Below are 19457 nucleotides of genomic sequence, written 5' to 3'. Positions count from 1 at the left end.
AGGGCACCCGTCGCGTTCCCCCGGACTCTGTCATAAGGGCACCCATCACGTTTCCCCAGACTCTGTTCCCTGATTGTCTTGCACAGGGCTTGCCGTCTAAGAGCATCACCTTGGTTAAGATCTCAGCATTAATTTGGGGGAGGGGCATAAACATCCAGTCCGTTGCAAATTCCATGTGGGCAAACAAAGCAGGTCCAAGGTTGCTGGATGGTGCCTTCTGAAAAGTCATCTGGTAGACCCGAGGCTGTTTCAGAAAGGCAGCGCAGTCAGGAGTGAGGGAGTCTCCAGCCAGATGGCTCGGCTCAGATCCCAGCTCTGGTGCTTGCTAGCTGTGTGAAGATGAGCTGGGATTTTATCTAACTGTGTCTCATTTCCATATCTTTAAAATGGGTGCTAGCACAACACCTACCTCATCCACTTAGGAGGAGCTGATGAGTATCAGTGATCCAGAGAGTTCCTGGCCCGCAGCTGGCACGCAGTCCACGTTACTGTCAGACAGCGCGAGAAAAGAGTTTCGTCATTCTCCTGGTGGGCCGTTCTCACTGCAGTGTTGCTTTTGTTCCACGAGGTCAGTTTTTTCTCACTCTTTCATGAGACTATTTTTAGAAAACTCAATCCATTTCAGTGCTTTTCCCGAAGGACTGTGGGGAGTTGTGGGGAATGATTTTCTCGCCCCACTTGGCGATCAGGGCTTGACATCCCACTCGTGGGCATTGACTGTGTGCCGAGTTCTGGGGCTGACTCCTGCTCCTCTGAGTTCCTTGGCCTGTGACGTTGGCCCCGTGTCGCATTTCCTTTTCTGTAAAGTGAGGCAATGGTCAAGCCTGCCTCAGAGGTCGGGGTGATAATTTCAAGAGTGAAATTTGGAGACAGCTAAGGACAGTGCCTGGGACATAGTAAAAGTTCAGTGATAGCTGAACGTTTTATGTACCCAGAGACTGCTGTTTAAGCCTTAATCAACTCCTGCTTTATTCCCCACATTAAGCATTGTGCGCTCAGAACAGTCAGTGACGTAACATGGGAAATGGGGGGTAAAAGTGATAAGGACTGCCGTGGGCATCAGTAGAATCCCCGCTTGGAGTTACTGAAGAGGAAACGGAGGCTCATCCCCAAGACGTGGCTTTTCTTTGCATTACTGCATTGCTTTTCCACCTGCCCGGGACTCTGATCCAACACTCTGTTATGTGGAAATTTCTGTGTGTTTCTTGACTTGCAGTAAGTTCAGTCCTGTTGCATGTGGAGGGATGCAGTGGAGTTGTGTGGTGAGTGTATTCCAGTAAACTTATGAACCAAATCTAAGACTTCCCTCTTCCCCAGAACACATCCTCCACTCCCTGGAAGATGCAGCTCCTAAGGAAACTGAGTGCAATGATCAAAGACATTGGCATTTGGAGAGGACCCACTGATAATTGCCACCTGCACAGGAGGTCTCTTCCGTAACTCCTCAGAGAGCATGTGGGCCGCTACAAATGCAAATCCAGCTCAGCCAGGACCTCCCGTGTGCCAAGTGTCATGGGATTCACGCTTTCAAACCATCGGTTCTGGTTAAGACTCATATAATGAAACAGATGGGTTCACAAGATTTTAGTTTATATGGGAAGAAGCTTTAGACTAAAGCAGAGGGAGGTAAACTTATAGGCAAGCAGGAAGGCTTGAAGGCTTGAGTGTTCTTGGAGGCTCTCGGCTGGGTGCAGGCTGACCTTGGATGAGAGCCCTCGCTCATTGCCCCATGGCGCTGTCCTTCCCGTGGGTGCAAACAGCCCCTTGTTCCTGGTCAGTATCCTCTGCGCTTCTCTGTGGGGATTTAGGACACCATGGCATTCTCCTCATTGTCCAAGGAAACCATTCCCCTCATCTAGAAACACCATCAATTTCTGAAGTTAAATTGAGAACAGAATGGATTCTGCACATCAGTCTCCCTTTTCCCTCTGTGACTGTGGACTCTGGGAGGGTTAGAGGGAGGTGGTGCCAACGGCAAAGGCACGCTCTAATGGGGTGGCTTTTCCACAGGCCTTTCTTAAGCTGGGACTGGGTCTCAGATCTTTCTTCAGACCTGAGGGATGTTTAGAGTGGAGAATGTTTGCATCCATCAGTCTTCCATCATGTTACACTGGAGTTTCGTGGCAGTGACGTGAATTAAAGAGTAGCATTTTAGATTGGATATTTTATTGCTGCATAGTTCATTGTAATTTTTAGTGGTCAATCTCAGCATCCTGATTCAGCTTCAGAAAAGTTTGGAGAGTCTCCCGGAGAATGAGGAATGATTAGCCTACCACAGAATCTTCTTTTAGAGGCACAGTGAAAAGCACACAAAACACAAATGACAGTTTACGACTTACTATAAAGCATTCCCTTGTATAAGCATGATGCAGGGTCATGAATGAAACTTTGTCCTCACCCCTCGATGTTCTGCTTTCAAGATACCACTCCTTCCCCATCTCCAGAGATCACCCCTGATCTGACTGCTGTGGGACTCTCTGCTCTCTAAATACACAGTAGGCTTGAGACCCATTCATTTTTAGTCTTTACAAAGAATTGGTTGTGCATTGTTTTTTTTTTTTTCTTTATTTTTTCAGATGGGGTCTTGCTCTGTTGCCTAGGCTGGAGTATAGCAGTGTGATCACAGCTCACTTCAGCCTCAACCTACTGGGCTCAAGTAATCCCCCCACTTCAACCTTATGAGCAGCTGTGACTACAGGCGTGCATCACCAAGCCCAGCTCATTTTTGTATTTTTTGTAGAGACAGGGTTTCGCCATGTTACCCAAGCTGGTCTCAAACTCCTAGGCTCGAGTGATCTGCCCGCCTTGGCCTCCCAAAGTGCTGGTATTACAGGTGTGAGCCACTGCACCTGGCCTTGGTTGTGTATTTCTATGGATAAAAATATATACACTCAGAAAATAAAATAAAACTTGTATCCTCTTCTGCATCCTCTCTCCCCGTCCCCAGACCCTAGAGGTAACAGCTGTTAGGAGTTTGGGGCAGTGTTTTCAGGCTTTACACATTTGCACAAGGCTTTTGCATGAGGTTGTGCAGGTTGTGGGTGATGTGACTTCAGTTGATGACATCCACATACACCAGGGGCTGCAAGCTGTGGCTCGAGGGTCAAGCCCAGCCTGTGCCACCTGTTCTTGTATGTTCTGTGAGTTTAAAATCTTTACATTTTTTAAATGGTTAAAAAGTCAAAATAAGGTTTTACAATGTGAAAATTACACAAAATTCCAATTATGGTGGCCAAACACAAAGTTTTATTAAAATCTAGCCATACTCATACATTGGTGGCAGAATTGAGTAGTTGTGGCAAAGACCCTGTGACTCACAAAGCCTAAAATATTGACTCTCTGGCCCTTTATGGAAAGTTTGCTGGCCCCTGACATAGACTGTGATGCAGGCATCTCCCTTGGAGTTTTACAGTGCGCAGCATGCACCGCTGTAGGGAAGCAGTGCTGTGAACATGGGCACACACATCACTTAAAAATAAAACAGTGTTAATGTGCTGTAATTCATTGTATTACTGCTAACACTTTGGTTGCCTTGAATTTTTCACTATTACAAATCATGCTGCAGTAAACATTCTTGTACTTTTGTACAGCGCTTTGCATGTCATTGAAGTTCCAATTATTTCCACCCGAGAGCAGTGTTAATGCTGGCGTGTGTACAATTTAATCAACAATGTGGCAACTTGTGGTAAATGAACAATTTTTCAATTGAATATTTATTATCGTAGCCTGCGAGAAGGAAATCTGTTCTGACTGCTTTAAAAGAGTCTCTATAATGAGCTAGGAGATTTTAAAATTCTAAATGTGAAAAGCAAGTCAACTAATTTCCAAATAATTGGGAAACTGTTCAGCATAAAGAAAATGTAGTTTGCATGTGCTCAGATTGGCTGTATATGCAAATTTGATGCTGATTAACTTTCTAGAAGTCAGTTTTCCCTGTGGATACCAACATCTACCTGACTACATCTGTGCTAGATATTTGGAGAGAAGCATTCAGAATGAAAACTGTATTTTACGAGCTAATATTTGCATGAATATTGAGATGTTGTTCCCTTTGTGAAGTAAATATTGACCTCAGTTTCACCTTTATTTCTGTGCTCTGATTCCCACGCACCAGTAACTGCTGATGACTGGGTGTTCCTCCTGGTGGAATCTGCTGGAACCAATACAAAATGCCTGGCCGCTGTTATTTTTGGTGAGCTTTTTCTTCAAAGGAATCTAATTAAGAAAAGTATTTATTTTGTGTCCTCGCATGGAAAAGCCCCCCCCCCAATGTGTGTGGCATTGCATAAATATGAATAAATCGTCATTTGTAACAATTAAAAGCATTTGTGCTAAACATGTAGCCTCAGCTTGTCCTTTTACTGGAACACGCTGGTGGATTTGCAGAAAGCTTTCTGATCGAATGTTGCCAATTTCTGATCTTTATTCAACTCTAGGAAGTATTGTAGAAAACGTCCTGATTCCTACAGAAGACATATGTATAAAATACCCTGTCCATACCCAGACCCCTGCAAGCAAACAAACCAAAGCAAGATAATGTGAACAACAACGGGAACCAACCCTTACCCACCCTGACGGTCTTGAAATGTGCATTGCATACTTATAGGAATCTTGATGTCACCTTTGCTGATATTTTTGCCCCACCCACATCCCCTTAACATGTTTCATCTTTGCATGGCCAAGTTTCCCGTGAACTTAGAAACAAGTGCCTGGTGCACATCTGCCATGGGGGCAGGCCTGGCCCCAGTAAAGGATACGTTTATTAAAGGGCTCAGGGTTGAATGATGACTTGGGGGCCCTGTGGAGTGTTCACCCAGAACTGGAAAGAATTCCCCTAGCTCCTTCCTCCTGTCTGTGAGTCATGTGTTCCTCGTCCTTCAAGATTGGAGCTTTGCAAAAATCAATGTGAGCACAGGAGACATAGAGGAGAGAGAGAGAGAGAGGGGAGAGGGGAGAGGGGAGAGGGAGAGGGGAGATGGGAGGGGGAGAGGGGAGGGAGGAAGGGGAGGGGGGAGAGGGGAGAGGGGAGGGGGGAGAGGGGAGGGGGGAGAGGGGAGAGAGGAGAGAGAGATCCACTACTTCTTTCCGACTTGGGCCTTTCACTTCCTCAGCTCTCAAACAAAATACCTTCAGAAAGAAACTAGGTCTAGGATCATGGTTTTCAAATCTACAAATATATGGGAATTCCACACGTCAGTGGAGGCTCTTACCAAATAGAAGACTATTGCTATATGCGTGAGCATTTTTCTCTTGCTGTTAAGAACTTATGCAAATATCCCCATCCGTTTGACAAGACAGGCAGGGTGAGGCGGTGTGGAATAGCGCCAAGCCCCTGGGTTTATTCAGGGGTCACGCAGCACCAAGATAAAACCTTGGCTCTGGTATTTATTATAGTTTACTCTGAACATTTTCTGACTCAACTGCCTTATCTGTGTAATTGTGTATACTGATATCATAATTTATAGGACTATTGCAAGATTCAGAGGAGAGAATGTTTACGCAATGCCTTCCGCATTGCCTGGCAGGGAGCTGGCCTCGCTAAAGCTCAGTTCCTTCCCTGCACTTTGACTCCCCTGCTTTCCTCACCAGCAGCAGTCATGGAGTGACCAGTTAGCTTTTGTAGATGATGAAGCCATATCCCTTTTTTGGTGGGAATGTCAATGGTATTGCAATTTAATAATTATGTGGTATAAATAGTCATCTATAGCTGTGTTCACATGACTAGCAGATTCAAATTCAATTATTATATATAAAGGAATTTGATTTTTGTGAAGTCAGAGCAAACTGCATCTCAAGGTTTTTATTTTCAGTTTTGGATTGATGACTCAAACTAAGCTGGGAGATTTGCTTTTTCCCCTAGAGAAACAGAAGTATGGTTTATACTTGTATTTTTTGGTATTTAGGTATATATTTTAGAAAAGCTTGCTTATATTCTTAAAAATGTTTTAAAAAGCAGCATATTTATATAGAGAGATATCAAAATGGAATACACTTGGGTTTGGGAAATGACAGTTGATTAAACATGACTAGACCACTGTTGAAGCTCTGAGATGTCCCTTTGTAAAAGTGGAGACTGGAAAACCAGGGATGCTTAAGGTCTAACTGGTTGCATTCTAAACTCCTGTCTGTGATCACATAGAACATGTTTTTATCTGGAACATTTCTCCTTAATTACTAAGCCCCTACTCCAATCTTGGGAGTGAATGAATATTCCAGCCTTAAAATAATAATTTGCAATTCTACAAGAGGCAGGAGGGGAAATACACTTGGCTGGGATGAGGCAAGAGGATGTGACCAGGAACAGTGGGATGAAGTTGAGGGAAGCAAGGAGGAAGATGAGTAGGACAGATAGTGGTGATAGAAGAATTCACTTCTTCACATGGCTGTCCCTCCCACTTCAAGGATGTGTTGACTCACATGTGCTGATGGGACCTTAACAACTCATTGGTTTCAACTCAAGATACTCTAAGAATCAATCTTTGGGAGTAACTAAAATGATCCCTCAAAATTATTTTGAATTTTTGTGATTTATGAAATTGAGAAACAGGAGAAATTAAAGTAACTCATCAAAAAGACAAACCCAGTGAAAACGCCAAAGTGCCCACATTTTCCTAAACAGAAACTATCTAATTTGCAAGTGACTATCCTACACCTCTACCCAGTACAGGACAGTCCTTGCTAAGAGTCAATGTAGACTATTTTACCTTCTCGATACCATTTTCTACTTTTTCCCCCATTGGAAAACGAGTCTTTTTGATGTTCAGATTTTTTAAGTGCTAAGACCAACCTACCCAAACAAGACATTTTTATCTCAAGACTAAGCTGAAGCATTCCTGTACTGGGAAACAGTTCTCGTTATCTATTGAAGAACAAAAATTGTCACTTCTGTGTCCCAATTCCTTCATGCTTCATTTCAGGACAGATCCTTTAGGGACGATATGCACTTGAAATCTTTACAGAATCGCTGTGATGGTTTCCAAAGGAACCATTAGGAAATAAATGATTTTTGAGTATTTTATGGGCAAAAAACCACAATTACTTTTGCACCAACCTAATAGATGTCAGAGACAAAGGACGTACCGTTGGTTCAGAGAGGAAATCCTGCTGGAATAAATCGCCATGCTCAGCATCCAGAGGGGAGTCAACTCTCACTTAGTTGAGTTAATTGAACAGATCAATCAACACATTATGCAAAATCATTGCTAAACTCCAACTTACATAGAGTGCTTTTAATTTGAGCAGACACACCCCCATTTCAGGTTCTTGGAGCTGATGAGTTCAGCTGTGTCATTCTGCTTGGAGTCCCTAACACTATTGCGGGCAGGTGGTGGATGTGGCTGGGGTCCTCTGAAGGCTACCCCATCCATGTCGGGTAGCTTCTCCCGTGGCTACCTTGGGATTCCTCATTGCATGAGTTTTAGGGTTGTCAGATTTCTTGCACGACATCTCTTTTTTTTCCAGGGCAAGTATTCTGAAAGACAGGAAGTGGAAGCTGCCAGTCTCTGAGGCTTGAGCCAGGAGACTAGCAGAATGTCACTTCAGTCCCGTTCTGTAGGGAGGTCAAAGCAGTCACAGAGCAAGGACGTGGACCTCACCCCTGGATTAGAGGAGTGTCAGATATCTGTACTCCACTACAGCATAGAAAACCAGTGAGTGTTCCTAATATTTGGAAATGCCTTTTGAACCAGTGCCTCTGCTGATTTTAGGCTATGGCCAAGGGTGAACAGAGCTGACGGGAGCTGTAGGAAGCCCCTCAGACATGGGAATACTAAAATTGAAGTTCAAGGCTACCACAGCAGCCAAGACTGAGGGTAAGAACCTGGAGAAGAGGGAAAAGCCTCGGAGTGATTCCAGTATTTTGCACCCCTGTTGCTCTTGAAACATTTCCAATTAATCACAGCAGACAAAAGGCTGGGGAATTGAACAGAAAGTGCCAGCTAAGAGGCCGAGGAGGTAAGCAACAGCTCATAATAATGTTGACCTAGAGAGACAAAAATGAAGTTCAGGACCTGCCCAGGAGGATGGGCCAGTCAACATTCGGGCTCTTTGTTGCAGTTCCCAAACAGCCAGAAGCCTGGAACACGAGTGAACCAGAAATAATTAATCCTCACTGAAACTCAACATCTACTTTGAAATAGTTCAAGCACAGCCTGGATTAAGAATCTCTCCTCTTACTCTATTGCCTGCTTGCAACAAAATAAATCCACAGTATTTATAATTTTTCATATACATTGTCTGGCATCCAGTGAAAAATTTCCCAGGCATACCAGAAACTAAGGCCAAGGGAGGGGGGCAGAAATTGACTCATGGATGATCCAGATACTGGAATTTTCATAGTGGATTTAAAAATAACTATAATAAATCAATAAAAGGAAACATGACAAGATTAGCAGGAAATTAAAATATATACAGAGAATCAAATAAAAATTCTATAACCAAATGATAGAATAACCAAAATTAAAAATATGATCCTTTGGCTTAAGAGAATTTTAGAATTAGTGAACTGGAATACAGGTCAGGAGAAAATATTCTGAAGAGCAAATATGAAAGAGAGAAACAGAGAATTTTCCAAAGCTAGTGAGCAACATCAAGCCACAGATTCAAGAAGTGATATGATGTCCAACCAGAATTACTGTAAAGGAAATCACACCTGGGTATATCATGATGGATTTGCTAAAAAGAGGAAAATGACAATTAACTTATAAGAAGCAACAATAAGATTAAAGTTGACTTTTCAACAGAAATAATGACATTCAGAAGACAATGGAGTGATGTGTTTAAGATGCAGAGAACCCAAGGACCTAGAATTCTGTATATAGAAAATATATTCTTCAAAAATGAAGACTACATAATAGTATTTTTGAAAAACCAACCAGAAAGACTTTGACACAGCCTTCAGTGAAAGAGATGCTAAAGTCATTTTCAAATAGAAGGAGAACTAGCTCTAAGCAAGCATGCAAATGCAGGAATGAATGAAAGGCTGTGATAAGTGCATGGGTAATTAAATGCAAATTGATCACACAGAGTAATAATTAGATAAACTTAGGTCAGTTTGAAGTAGGAGGTGAGACTTGACTCCAAAGGTGGGGCTTAGGCTCTGGACCAGATTGAAGACTACCTGAAACAGGGACAAGGCAGAAGCACCTCCCCATAAGAAACGCCCACCAGTCCATGTCAGTTTATCATTGCCATGGTAACACCCAGAAGTTGCTTCTCCTTTCCGTGGCAATGACCCAATGACCTGGAAGTTACTACTCTATTTCTAGAAACTTCTGCATAATTTGCCCTTAATTTGCATGTAATTGAGAGTGGGTATCAATACGACCACAGAACTGCCTCTGAGCTACTGCTCTGGGCACATGGCCTGTGGAGCAGCCCCGCTCTGCAAGGAGCAGGACCTCTGCTGCTGCTCTTCACTGCTGCTTCAGTAAAAGCCACCACCGATTCACCGTTGAATTCTCTCCTGGGCAATGGCAAGAACCCTCCTGGGTTAAGCCCCAATTTGGGGGCTCACCTGCCCTGTGTCAATTTGATTTGAATTTTACTGAATATTGTTTATAATACAGTGATTTTGCTTTGAGAATCACTTTAATTTGGGTTAAATCTAATATGAACTTGTAATGAAATTTTGAGACAGACCTTACCAGAGGGGTAGCTGAGGGGCTTTTGTAGGATAATATTTAAACACAGTCAGTATCTCTAGAATTTCCACGTAGTAAGAGAAAAGCCAAGTATAGTGATTGCAAGCGTGACCCTTCCCATCTCAGATGTGTTTCATTCCCCAAAAAGGTTGTGGATGGTTTTGTTGTTATTTATTTCTGACTAATGTAAAATATGTTGCTTTTGATACCTCCAAAACAGCAGCACAAAGAAAGACATTCAGGTTTTCTCTGCCTTTAGAAGTTCCTCTTAGGCTATGACATTTCTCAGGAACTTAAATCTGCATTTAAACATGCTTATAGGGAAATGTTGTTTTGATTATTAGTTATCCCTGGGATATTAGCCACAAAACAGATTTACTCGGTATGCATATTTTAAATACATGCATCCATACATATTAATCTCATGTTTATTTCCCTTGAATACATATATTTTTCTTCTAGATATTGAAATAAAATGAATAAGGAAAGTACCTGATCTCACCAATTCTCTGTACACCAAAAGGTAAACTTCTTGTTTTGAAAACACAGGGAAAGGTAGCACTTTAAGTGTTTTACCAGCTCGCTCCATGGGAGTTTGTTTGATCTCATTGCATTTGCATCAGAGGTAAAGGAAGTAGAAATGTCAGCTGATTATAGAGCATAATCATCACCAGATGTTTTGAAATTCCTCCTGTCTCATGAATAGATGGCTCTATCCTTCCTTCAAATGGATGTTGCTTAGTGTGACCTCCACGACTCCAAGCCCAAATGGAAAGTGGATTTTTTTTTTTTTTTTTGTTGAGACGGAGTCTCGCTCTGTCGCCCAGGCTGGAGTGCAGTGGCCAGATCTCAGCTCACTGCAAGCTCCGCCTCCCGGGTTTACGCCATTCTCTTGCCTCAGCCTCCCGAGTAGCTGGGACTACAGGCGCTGCCACCTCGCCCGGCTAGTTTTTTGTATTTTTAGTAGAGACGGGGTTTCACCGTGTTAGCCAGGATGGTCTCGATCTCCTGACCTCGTGATCCGCCCGTCTCGGCCTCCCAAAGTGCTGGGATTACAGGCTTGAGCCACCGCGCCGGGCCCGGAAAGTGGATTTTATGACTCAAAATCCTATTGTGATTAGTTCATTAAGGACTGTGATTCAGCCCCTTGACAATGCAAAAGATGAGTTCTGGGACCATAGAAGGGAGAGGTTATGATTCTGTTGGAACTGAAAGCATTGATTTCACCATGTGGCCTTAACACACCTGCTTATACTGAAGACATTTCTCCAAGTGCAGCGTTGTTCTTCTCGTTATTTACAGGTGCATAAGGGCTCACGGGCTTTGCTCAGAAAGTCCAGCACTGTAAGGTTTTCTTTTAAACCTGATGAGCTTTGTCAGATGAACATCAGTGAAATTGTTGGACTCTTTAATAGTGGTAAATAATCTCCCTAAACATTGGGATTACATTCGTCTTGGCAAGAGACGTTACAAGAGAGATGAGGGATCCTGAGAGTAGAGGGGGTAGGCATGAGACCTCATCTCACACACACTCCAGGTCAAATGCCCACCTGGCAGAGTGACTTGCAGGCTCACCTCTTCAAATTATATGCTTCTCATGCAAGCGCTCTCTCCTTCCCCCTTCCCTCAATTTTTTCAAGCATGTAAAGTTACATTGGCATAAGTTACCGTATTTCATTAAAAATAAGATGTCATGAGATTTATCCGCTCTTCAGATGTGTTGAAATATGCAGGCTAGTATTGACCCCATGTAAGAATTTTTACATAACTCATATAAGTGGATAGCCAGGATTATTTATGAAAAATAGAGGCTAAAAATTGAACACAACAAAAGCAAACAGGATGACTCGTCTCTTAGTAGATATGGTGTCCTGCTCTGTCTCCACTAAAAGGGGAGATTGGCAATGCTAGGGGAAATTGAAGATACACCAGCAGGAAGCAGAAATCTCTCCCTTGCCTCAAATCTCAGATCTTTGGGAGGTCAAGTCTGGAGGATCACTTGAGCCAAGGAGTTCTAGACCCGCCTGGGCAACATGGTGAGACCCCATCTCTGCAGAAAATTAAAAAATCAGCTGGGCGTGGGGTCATGTGCCTGTAGTCCCAGCTACTCAGGAGTCAGAGGTGGGAGGACCGCTTGAGCCCAGGAGGCTGAGGCTGCAGTGAGATAAGATCACACTACTGTGCTTCAGCCTGGGAAACAGAGCAGGACTCTATCTCGAAACAAAAAATAAAACAAAGAGAAATATTTCTGCCTCAATGGCATCAATAGGATTGGCAAGAGATTGGAAAGAGAATACTTTCTTCACAGAACAACCCAGTCCTATTTAATGCCAGTTTTTTAAACCACCTAAAATCTCTGTGTCTATCCCCAGGGTCTCCATCACTTTAAGAAAATGCAATGTTGCAATTGTGGAGTTAGACATCCAGGTTACCACACATACGTGCTTAGAGCAGGGGCTGGCTCTTAGGAGGCGCTTAACGAATATCAGCCATTACGACTATTACTTAATGTTCTTATATATTAGTTTTATTTTTATTAAAGGGACTAGAACCCATTTATCCAATAGACTATTCCTGAGTTGATTGCTTTGGTATTCTGGGGAAAAGAGAGGACATTCTCATTTAAATACAATTAATATTTTAGCACCGACGCATTCACCTTCACCACTTCCTCGTTGATTTCTCCATCTGTGCCTCTCACTTCACAAAACATCACTTTGCCTATTAAAAAAAGAGAACTTAGGGCATAAGTTTCAGAAAGAGTTTAAATGAACATCCCAAGTAATATTAACATTTCAGGGCACCTCATTACTATTACAGAGGGAAGAAGGAAATACAGAAGCTAAAATTAACACACTCTTGGCAGAAGTTCATGGTTTTGAGGAAAAGTTTTTTTCTGAGCAGCCCTGGGACCAAGGGTTGATTAAACTGGGATTTCATCATCTCTCGGCCCTGAATGAATGAAATAAAAAGTCATTCAATCTAATTAGACAATCTTACGAGGGCTTCGAAGCAACCACCCATGGCAATTTCTTTTTTTTTCTTTCTTTTTTTATCTTAAAAATAGATTTTTTCAGAATTATGTGAATCTTTTCTGTCTTCCTTTTGAGATTTGATACTCTCCAAGGGGGAAAAGAATAATTCAGAGCACGTTGAAAACTTTTGGTAACTACATTGTTGAGACTTTAAAAAAGTAGAATTACGTATATACATGGGTGTGTGCATATGTCAAATACAGTATTTAATATGTAATGTGTTAACTCTGTGTGTTTATACATCGCAGTGCCCAGATTTGATTATTTTTACATTTCATTGTGATAAAGTTGAATACAATTCATCTGTATCCTGCTAGAGACTCCCCCAGTTCCGCAACCAAACAGCACACTCAGCTAATGATTGTTCTTAAATTTAGTCATTATTGACAATAACAATTCTAGGTGATGATTATTAAGCATTTCATGCTTTCCTTATTAAGCTGTAATGCTCTATTTACTAAGCACTAAGCAACCATTGTATTCGAGTGTTGTCGTATTTAATTGTTACAAGTCCCATGAGGCAGGGGCCCTTGTTCCATGTTTGAGTATTAGGAACTGAGGCACTAATGGCTTCAGAAGCTTGCTGGCATTGCCCAGGCCGCCAGGGTCAAGCTGGAACACAGCCTGGAGCTGGCCCGTGAAGCCGGCGGCCTCACGGGGAGCCACCTTGCTGGAGGAAGGCTTGAGGGCGGGCTGCAGCAGCCCCTGCGCTGGGCGTTTTCCTTTCCGTGTGTGCATTCTCGAAGGTCTGGATTACCCGGAGGAATAAAAAATAGATATATAAATATTTTTAAAATTATAGAAACTTAAAACTAAAACATATTTTCTTTTCTCATTATAATTCATGTTATGGATTGAAGTTGGAGAATGTTTGTATTTTGATGTCCGCGGATCTGTTCACTGAGAGCTTACAATGAAGGCCGCTGGACGGGTGCTCAAATGAAGGAATTCAACCCTGGGTGCCAGGGACTTGGCATAGGCACTTTCGTGAATCCTCAGACAGCCTGGGAGGGGCGTCCTTGGGGCCGTAGTCAGGGAGGGGCTGGAAGCTCTGTGTGGGGGTCAGTGCCCAAGGTCACTGGAAAGCCCGGCAGGTGTGCTGCCTGCCTCAGCCGACACCTCTCACCGCACCAGGTGTGTTCTGCAGAGGAAGAAGAGCCTCCGGGAGCCTCTCTCACCCAGGGAGTGTACAAGGAAAATAGAGCTTTGATTTGTATGTAATTTACATTTTATCCTAAACACTTAAAAACTTGAGGTTATATTTTGTAATGTGCATGATATATTAGTACATTCATGGGTGTCATAATACACATATTTAGGGGCTGTATTAAAATAGTTTTTACTGATCAGGGGTGCGTTTGAGTTTGGCAATGAGGAATGTAGATGCCAGTGGGTGACACACTGCATGAACCCTGTGGGAGTCAGACACTCACGGACGTTCTGTGTGGGAGCTGGGTTTGATCAGTGCTCACCTCACCTCCCAGTTGCCGCAGGCTTGGCCCTGCAGCGGGTGATGGCCTCAGACTTAACTGCACAGCACCCACGTGGTTCCTTTGGGTCCCGATCGCCTCTGGAAGCTCCTATTCTCTTTCCCTTCATATCTTCCAAGTGACCTGCTATGGACTGGCTGAGTGTTTGTAGTGTTTTCAATAGTGTGCTGTGATAGCTCTCCTTATATTCATATATGTTTTTTAAAATATGCTCAGTCTTTTTTTAAGGCATATTTCTAGAAGGGGAATTCCTGGGACCAAGACCACCTACCTACTTTAAGAGTTTGAAGTTTAAGTCCAGGTGCAGTGGCTCACTTCTATAATCCCAGCGCTTTGGGAGGCTAAGGCAGGCAGATCACTTGAGGTCAGGAGTTCAAGACCAGCCTGGCCACCATGGTGAAACCCTGTCTCTACTAAAAATACAAAAATTAGGGCCGGGTGCGGTGGCTCACGCCTGTAATCCCAGCTCTTTGGAAGGCCGAGGTGGGCGGATCACAAGGTCAGGAGTTCGAGACCAACTTGGCCAACATAGCGAAACCCCGTTTTTACTAAAAACACAAAAAATTAGCCAGGTGTAGTGGCACGCACCTGTAATTCCGGCGACTCGGGAGACTGAGACAGGAGGATTGCTTGAAACTGGGAGTCGAAGGTTGCAGGGACTGAGATCACATCACTACACTCCAGCCTGGGTGACAGTGTGAGATTCCGTCTCAAAAAAAAAAAAAAAAAATTAGCCGGGCATGGTAGTGGGCGCCTGTAATCCCAGCTACTCGGGAAGCTGAGGCAGGAGAATCGCTTGAACCTGGTGGTGGAGGTGGCAGTGAGCTGAGATTGCACCACTGCACTCCAGTCTGGGCAACAGAGGGAGACTTCATCTCAAAAAAAAGAAAAAGAGTTTTAAGTTTAAAAGTTCCTATTCTAAACTGACCTCCAAAAAATGACAGTAGTTTATACTGCTAAATGGAATATAGCAGTGTGTGAAATATCAGTTACATTGTTCCCTTGCCAACAGTAAGTATTATAATTAAGGGGAAAAAAGAATATCTCATTATTCTTTTAATTTGCTTGTCTTTGATTACTACTAGGTTAAATCGTTTTCTTGTTTGCCGCTGGCATTTTTTTCTTTGAAGAATCACTCTTTCCTATTCATATCCTATGAATACTATTTTTTAGTGTTAGAGTATTTCTCTTTTTGATTACTTTCTAAGAGCTCATTCTGTATTTAAAATAACACTTGATCATATATGGCACAAATATTTTTTACCCACTTTAACCAACAGTTACAGAGCCACATCTGCATTAAGCCTGTCTTTTCTTACTCCTCTTTCCTTGGATTCAGTGGAAGGGCGATGGGCAATCTAAAATCTAAGTAACTAAGAAATCAGATCTAGGGAAAAGTGCAATGCCTGAACTGGCCGTTCTGGCAGACAAAGTTTTATAAATGTTTTGTCTCTCTCCTTCCATATAAGAAACCGTTGCATTCTCTCAAATTGCATCTAGACCATAAATGCAGTCTTTCAGATTTTTAGGAAGAGACTTGGAAAGACGCTTTCTATTCTGGAGCATACCTTGGGCAGTCCTTTTTCCTTGATCGTACCTGGGTTGGTGAGTGATTTAGAAAAGACAGTGTGGACATTCTGAGTTAATAGCAGCTCACCCATGGCTTTTAATCCTGATTTATGGTCATCCTTTAAAAAGACCAGGAATCCAGTTTAGCAGTTTCTGTAATGGAGAGAGCAACTCCTCCTGAAAAGCACATTGAATGATCAAATTTTATTGGTGCATGAAAACATCAGAGGTGAATATCCTTGTTTGGTGGGGCAGCTGTTTAGGCTTAGGTCTGGGTAGTTGCTTTATTTTTGTCTGAAGAGAGAAAGAAAAAAATAGATGTTTTGGATTACATTTTGTGGGTAATTATATATGACAGATGTATTAAATTAGCCATTCCAGGGTTTTTGGAAATCTGCCTCTAAACTATAAATTTTATTTGACTTTCTCATTTGCAGGTGGCACGAAACCATTTCATGTATATTTCATGGGCTCCGGAGAGGCGGGAAGTCCAGGAGCTATTGCGATGTTTTAGTTCATTCATTCTGAGAGAGACATGGGCGGGTGGTTGGGAAGTAAATCATCTGCGTTTATGTTTTGGGTTAAAAATATTAACAGCAGATCAAAGACATTGAAAGCAAGCTTTTCATTTGGTGGGGGGGAAATCACTATTAGAAAGGTCTGAGCAACTTTGGAGTGGGAATAAATTACTTCTCCTTGGTTTTCATCTTTTAAAGCATAAATGCTTCTGTTTGGAGAAGTTGCCTCATTGAGGAAGAAAAAGGTGCTATTCTTTTTTGTGTATGTGCGTGTTTTTTGTTTGTATTTTGCCTGCAACTGTAGAAAATTTTAAAAAGCAATTGTTTGTAAACTTAGCAACTTAACAAAATTCATCTGGGCATGTGAATTTTGTACTGAGGTCTTCAGTACAGTCCTCTCTGCCTTGTAAATAGCACCGTGGACCTGTGTTTAGTTTCGGTATTTCCAGCTCCCATGAAAAGGGAATATCCTTGAGAATAAATTATTTTAGGGAGATGTCAACAAAGAAAATGGTCACAAAATACTTTCCACAAACATGCATATTTCAAATAATGCAAGGAGTATCTATAAAAAAAAATTACTAGACTTAGGTAGCACATATGTTACTGCCTAGATTACATAATTATTTCTGGAATACATTCCTTTAAGTGGCAGTGGTCTCACACAGTGCTGTGTATTGACAACAAACGTGTCCTGGTTTCCATTTCCTAGAGAGTGTCTTTGAACCCAACTCCTTTCTCCTGTAGGTTGGGAATAGATTTCTTTTCTTTTTCATTTACATTTTCTTCTTTGCTTGGCAAAATTTGGAATCAATTAGAGGGATAGATTTGTTAATGATTTCCTTAATTAGTCTGTTAATGGCTAGAACAGCAATGTATTTTTTTAACAAGCTGTCCAAATCTTTAAGTTTGTAGGGAGGTAAGTACCGTACAATAATCGTTGCCTCAGACTGCTGGATTTTAGTAACTGTGTGTGTAAATATCAACAGACGCCTAGAGAGTCATTTTACTGCAGTAATTCATCTCTTTTTATGATTTTTGGGGACCCTTTTTATGATTTAATGATTCATGGGAGATGTTTATTTTATGCACATAGAAGGAAGGTAGTGTCATTATGTTGTTATAGAAGCACTACTTTTACTTCATAAAGAGCTAATGTATACATCTTTACATTTATGAAATGTAGCATGTACTTGGGTAATATGACATTCTCTCAGTTAGTATTCGGAGGTACGCACACACACACACACACACACACTCACTCTGCATTCCTGGAGACACAAACAATCCACTTAATTATCAGAATCATTTAGTTAACAAACACCCATTCTGTTGATCATAGGAAACACTGCATAGATGTTGAGATTCAGCTGATGGAGAACTCTCTCTCTCCTGTCTCGAGAGGATGCTGAGATCACAAGGTCTCAGCTCCAAATGTCTGCAGAGGTCAGGGAGCACATTAGACCAGAGGATTAAGCCAGATGTGAAATGGTAGTTGGAGCAGACGGGGCTTTTTAAAGGATTTTGCAAGATCTAACCATCCTTCCTTTGAGAGGCTCCATCACAGTCATATTAAACATGTGACATGCACTCACCCTCCATATGAAATATGACTAATAGGTAAATATATAGCCATTCAATGGCAGTTGATGCATTGACACAGCTACATGAGTTGGGATTGTTAGGATGTGCTGGGTACTGGGACACCCCAGGACTTCACAGGGTTGTATTTCTCATTTCAGTTATATGTTTAGTACAAGACAGTGAAGTGCTGCTGCTCAGGGAACAGGCTGATGGAAGCTTGAGCATCTGGGAGTTGTACCATCTGTCCCAGGAGGGCTCCACGCCTCCCCATGGTGGAGAACGAGCCCCTAGACGGTCAGACTCAAGCTCTGAGGTGCTCCAGCAATGAAGGGGCTGGACCATTCAGAGTGTGTAGGAGCACAGCTGGTCCCAGGGACTCATCCCTGCAAGGCATTGGGAAAATATGGGAAGGCACGTGAGTATGAGGTGTGCCATAGATGTCCCTGCCCCGTTTAATCAAACAACTATACTATACATTTAAAGGATTTATCATTTTCCCAACCAAGATAATAATTTTTCACATTACAGTCTTTTTTGCCCATGATTTTTTAAAACCTCATGCACAGGCTGGGTGTGGTAGCTCAAGCCTGTAATCCCAGCACTTTGGGAGGCCGAGGCAGGTGGACCGTTTGAGGTCAGGAGTTTGAGACCAGCCTGCACAACGTGGTGAAACCTTGTCTCTACTAAAAATAAAAAAATTAGCTGGGCATGGTGGTGCCTGCTTGTAATCCCAGCTACTTGAGGGGCTGAGGTAGGAGGATCGATCGCTTGAACCTGGGAGGTTGAAGCTTCATTGAGCCAAGATCGCGCCACTGCACTTCAGCCTGGGTGACAAAGTGAGATCCTATCTCAAAACACAAACAAAAACGAACCCCCCAAAACCGTAAAACCTCATGCACAGAAAAGTGAGTTAACCTCAGTTTGAGGACAGACTCTCATTAACTCCAGCAAAGCCTTTTCCTTTCTGTATTTTCTGCTTTTCCTGCATCTCCTTGCACTAGGGCCATTTCTCATCTCCCATGGGTGCCAATCCTAATGCCTCTGCTATCAAGCCTCAAATATCCCTGCGTCTTTGTAAACTAAAGACAGACGCCATGTGGGCATGTGTCTTAGTGCATACGGCTGATGTTACAGTCTATCCTGTCTTCCTTTTTTACCTGCTTCATTCAGTAAGCAAGTGTTTCCTAAGATCTGGGCACGTTGCTGTTTGTTCATCTCCCTTGTCTTCAATTCTCCATAGTATCCATCTTTATCAGTTCCTGTTTGGATACCAAAACGCTCATAGGTTCCATCCACTGTGCCCCAAGTTCCTGATGAGTAAAACGGCCCAGCGTGCAGCCTGTGGGGAATAGAGCGTGTGCTTTCCACTTCAGATGGTGAGATTCAGATGATTTTAAGACAGTGCTGGCCTGAGCCCTCTGTGGACGGGGTTCCATCTGTGGGTTTGCACTGTGAGCCCTGCCGCCTGATGCCTTCATCACAGCAATTGTGCTCATCCTGAAACAGACTCAGGTCCTGCTGCTCAAGGCCGGGGGCCAGAACAGAAGCGAGGAGGGGCCAGAACAGGAGCGAGGAGGGGCCAGAACAGAAGCGAGGAGGGGCCAGAACAGAAGCGAGGAG

At 42.8% G+C, this 19457-nt stretch overlaps 1 protein-coding gene and 1 long non-coding RNA gene across 2 annotated transcripts in view; both read left to right on the top strand.

The window, feature by feature from the left end:
- TMEM132D (transmembrane protein 132D) overlaps positions 1-19457 on the top strand; it is an 810921-nt gene that overhangs the window by 46154 nt on the left and 745310 nt on the right. The gene's annotated exons all lie outside the window — the stretch shown is intronic.
- Positions 185-2904, top strand: LOC111522975. Its single transcript, XR_002725388.2, has 2 exons — positions 185-568; positions 1318-2904. It is a non-coding gene; the product is annotated as an uncharacterized LOC111522975 (long non-coding RNA).

The sequence above is a fragment of the Piliocolobus tephrosceles genome, chromosome 10, assembly GCF_002776525.5.
Source record: "Piliocolobus tephrosceles isolate RC106 chromosome 10, ASM277652v3, whole genome shotgun sequence".
Classification (NCBI taxonomy): Eukaryota; Metazoa; Chordata; class Mammalia; order Primates; family Cercopithecidae; genus Piliocolobus; species Piliocolobus tephrosceles.
Note: the sequence above shows the minus strand (reverse complement) of the source record. Positions and strands in the feature narration are given on the sequence as shown.